Source organism: Dendrobium catenatum, unplaced genomic scaffold, assembly GCF_001605985.2.
Source record: "Dendrobium catenatum unplaced genomic scaffold, ASM160598v2 fragScaff_scaffold_1557, whole genome shotgun sequence".
Lineage (NCBI taxonomy): Eukaryota > Viridiplantae > Streptophyta > Magnoliopsida > Asparagales > Orchidaceae > Dendrobium > Dendrobium catenatum.
In genome coordinates, this window is record NW_021320019.1 from 8,111,140 (window position 1) to 8,116,278 (window position 5,139).

Below are 5,139 nucleotides of genomic sequence, written 5' to 3' on the forward strand. Positions count from 1 at the left end.
ATTCCAGAAAGATTTAATATTCAATTTAATTTAATTGAAGAGGCATTTTTTTATATTAATTAGTTTAAAATAAACTCAAATTATATATTTGACCTAAAATTTTAAAAATTCAAAATAAATTCATTTTAAATCATAAAAATTCAAGTAATATGTCAAAATTTTCAGAAATTTGAGAATTTTAATTTAAAGCTATTTTCAAGATTCAAAACTTAATTTATTTTAATTAATTTGAATTACTTGAATATATTTAATATTTAATTAAATATTATATTAATTATTTTAAAATTTAAAATTTATTTTCAAATAATTTTGAAAACCAGAAATCTCTCAAGTCATTGAAATTTTATTTTGACAAATATTTTTTATTATATATTTTTAAACTTATATTTTATACATGTATAGGTTCATACATATATACCTTTATTTTGAAAACTATTTTGAAATTATATACATATTTTAAATCCTTAAATCTTGAGAGATTTGTTGAAATTCTAAACATAGATTAAGCCTATGTGAATGAAATTAATGGGGATGATTAGTGGATGATCTTTTCTTAACTCATTCACTAATCTTATCTTAATTATGTGTACGTTGTTTAGTCTTTGCATGCTTAGGAAGAACATACATGCACTTAGATTTAGGCTCTCATAGATTTAGGATTTTCTTGGTGTGATTGCATATTGCTCATGTTAAGTTAAGGGCTAGTGAAAACAATTGATTCAAACCTGTAACTTAGTGACATTAAGGACAATAATTAAGGACCTACTTGTAGAAAACTTAGAGAAATTCTAATAATTAGGATTTACACCCATTCGACTAGAAATTTGAACCACTTAAACTTAGTGACACTCTCAGCCTTAGAAACAATTTTCACTGGTTTTAGATATCATTATGCCCCCTAATTAATTTTCCTAAGTTTAAACCTTAATTAAGCCTTAAAACATTCTAAAAAATGTAATAAATCAAATTTAAATCCAAAAATTATGTATAACCCCTCTAACTGACCAGATTTGAATCCTTAACTCATGAAATTTAAAACCCCTTTGAATTGACAGAAAATTAAACCATAATTTATTTTTAAGTGAATTGAATATTTTAATTGATTTCATTATTAATAATAATTAAAAATTCCAAAATTTTTCCAAACCCTTGGAAAATCATAAAACTTCCTTCTAATTAAACAATTTCAAAAATTCATTAAATACCCAAAACTTCAAAAATTCACACCTAATTAAATAAAAATCCAAATTGGCCAAACTTACTTGCATTCAACTCATAATAATGCCTAGTTTTTATTGAAAATATTAAAATTCAAGAAATCTGTCAAAATCAAAATGTCAACATTTTGGTCAAACTTAGGTCAAAAATGGGTCAGAACTTCTAAAACTTTTGATAGAAAACTCCAAATTGAGTGTGCTACCTGTCTAACAACTCATAATTTGATCTAGTATTTATTAAAAATCTGAGACATTTAAGATTAATACTAATTTTAAAAATCAAATTTTGAGCCCTCAGTTAACATATCTGGATAACCTCCAAGATCCACTAATTCTCCTAAATTCTAGAATTTTCTTAATAGGATGATAAAATTATTAACCAATCATTTAAAATCAATAAGAAATTCCCCTTAATATTAATCTATTCCTCTTAATCCCAACCAACTTAAAGTAACCTAATCAACCCCGGTTGCTATTGGGTAATACAGGCCTACGAGGCTATTAACTTAGCCCCAAGGAAGGTGAAATAAACTTCACAGTCTCAGTGTGAAACAAAGGTAGTAATCAATTAACCCTTAAAATATATTTAAATAAAATTTTTAATATATTAATATTTAAATTTTAACATAAATTTCCCTTAAGCCTTAATAAACTTAGAATTTTAGACAACTTTAACTAATCACCCACCTTAGGATCTACCCCTGCCACATGACCTTCTACACACACTTTAGATGGTTTTCTAGGACAACCAACTCTAGATCTAGGTTAGGCCGGTGTTTACTTTACTGCTGTGTGCCAGATTTTTCGTGTTTTTACTACATGTTCTGGACGAAATTACTTTGCTGTGTCTGCTTACTTTTTTGTACTATGTGGATGGATTGATGTGTTTGGCAACTAGATTACCCCTAGGATAGGTATGATTTGGATGTTCACATATTTTTTTGCCGGTGGCCACGCTCATGCAGGGCAGTAAAAAGGGGGCTAAATCAATAAAAAATATATATAGTTATAAATGCTTGCACAGGTGCTTCAACTGCTTAAGCCCCCAAATTAAAAAGAGAGAGTGGCCAGTGTGTTTACTTACTTTTTTGCACATATATAACTGCTTGGGAATAAATGTTTTTTGATTTATTAACTTCTTAGGATAACCCCGCAGGAGAGTATATATTTTATTTTCATATAAATATAATTTGTGCAAAATGTTAAGTGTTGTGAAAGTTAGATTTTGAGTTGGGATACATAGGTCTAAAGCTTGGACTCCAAAGAGAAAAGGACACCCCTTAGGGGAGTATCCCTTTTCTATTTAAAAATCTAAATTTGGATCACACTTCTTCCCTACCCAAATAGGAAAGAGTGGCCTTCCTCTTAAATGAAGTGCTCTCTTATCCATTTGGGTAGTCTACTACGAAGAATCCAAGGAGTTTGAAGAAAAGGAGCCCAAAGGAGGATAAGACAGAAGACTGAGAGTATACCACTCAAAACTACTTGCGTCATCACTAGGTTTAGAATCCAGGTTGTTGTCACTGATGGCCGGCCACTTTACTTTCTGTAAAATTCTGTTTTGTAATAAGCAAGGCAACTTTTCCTATGTACATTTATTAATTAATTAATTTATATTTAATGTGTTAAATTGATTGCCTTTAAGATTGCCTGGTTTTCTTAGTTTTTTTGCGTTTGTGTGCCACTTTTTTTTTTTGCCTGAACTCGTGAGGCTCGTGAGGGTGTGAAAATTTTATATTTGTAACTCTAAAGTCTAAAATTTTTGTGAGTCTAAATAAAATAGAAAGATAATGGAAAGAGGAAATTAGCCGGGGATTGAACTCCGGATCGCATGCATATTTCTGCATTACTCTTTCCTTGTTTTAGACCCTTCCCCACCTACGGCTAGAGTCTGAATAGTTTGACCTATGAGGACGAGGTGCCGGACCTGGGGAAGTCCAGTCTTCTAAAATTATTTCCTATGCCTGTTTTTTAAAATTTCAAGCATATTTGATTTAAAGTTGTTAACCAGCATGCATTGCATTAGAAATAAGTTAAAGGTGTCAATATTTTAATTGCATTAGTCCTTAGCATTTTACACCCAACATAAGTCAAAGGGGCCAATTAGGGAAATCTCTAAATGTCGGCCCCAACTCTCCAAAACTTTAAATAAAGAGTCCCTACCACTCCTTCATAACTCATGTATTTTAAATCGATTAGGTGGTTAGCTGGCAACCCAATCTAGGCTAGGGTAAGTCCAGGTTCAGCATTGCATTAGTTAGATTCGGACGACTGTGGTCTAGTGTCCAAATTAGATTTAGGATCTGGGGAAGATCTTTGATTATAAGACCCCAAATTTCAGGAATATAATACAACATTTTTAATAAAATGCTCAACTCTAATTAAAGAATCATTTCAATCCCAAATATAAGCCCAACACTTAGATTAAGTTCGGACACTTCTAGATGGTTCTGGAATCTCAAAGTGTCCCCTACCTCTCTTCCCTTGAATCTGTTAATAACTGCTCAATCTTGATCCATTCCCTTTTGATCTTCTAAAATTCATTCACTTTTGGTATCTCTCCTAGAAGATCTAACAAAATTCCATCACTATTTTAGATGAGAGTTTTCATAAGGGACTTTGTCTCCCTATGATATAATTAACTACGAGGGCTTGCGCTCGTAGGAGATTTGGAACCACACACGCACCTGATTTTAAAATTAATTTCTCTAAAATCTTATTAGATTTCTTTGGGAAAAAGCCAAAAATGATCATCGTTATTACATTTGAAGGATTATCATTGAATGGTGTTATCTCCCTTCAGGGAGATACATCATTCTTCGATAAGGCTTTGGATGTGAATTCGACGATCGTACTTCTTGAATATTATAACTAGATTTCATTGAACTTCATTCTGTTCCCTTGGGGCCATACGAAGTTCACTTTAGAGTTCGATTACAATATTCAAGATGAGTTTCATAATTCTAAGTCTAAACCCTATTATGAAATTCTATTTTCATCCTTCGGGGCGATATAATTTTTTTTAACGAGTCGATTCGACTTTAGAATTAGAATTAAACGTTAATTTCAAAATTCCCAAATAAAACTAATATTTTTTTCAAAACCTATTTTCAAAATTCCACCAACAAAAAAATGGCACGCCCGATGGGACCAAATCTCTCTCTTCATCTTTAATTGTGATGAAATTTTGTTCCATCAGTAGTTTTAACTATCATTTCTTTCGTTGATCCCTCTGCCCATTTCTTTCTTGGGTGAGTGTGGACAATATCTAAAATAAAATAAAAATTGAAAAGAGAGGTCATAACTCCAATTCATTTTTTTATATACTAATTACTGGTTCTGATTTTGACCTTCTGCCCCCGGGCTAACCAATGAGGCGATAGTGTCAAATTAGATCTTTAGGATACCCTTCTCAATCCTATGAATTTATAGTTAACCAAATCTTCATTCAACATATAAATTCTTAAGATTGAAAGGAATTTGAATTCCCTTACCTTGGGCTCTTTGAAATACTTTAGTCTTAACCCCCTTACTTCCCTTTGACCTTTAGAGGTGGGGAGGGTTAGACTACCCACTTTACTTGAGTTTTCTCACAATTCCATAAGCCTTCGGCAAGGGGAAACTCTGTCTATTGTGTTTTGGAGTTTGTAAGAAAACCCACCTTAAAATTCTCAAAATTCAACATTCCTTCTAAAACTTTCTTCAAATTTCAAGTTATCATATGTTACCCCATATGATCTTCTTGTGGGCTAATATATGTCAAATTTTTTTAGAAAATCTCTCTTTTGGCATGTACTTAGTCTCTTCATCCCACTAATGTGTGTTGGGTGATATTTTCTACCACTCAACATACGTTGGAGGGTTGAGATTACCTTACAAGCCTTAATTAAAAAAAATTCTTTTGTCTTCCTCTTAAGAGAAA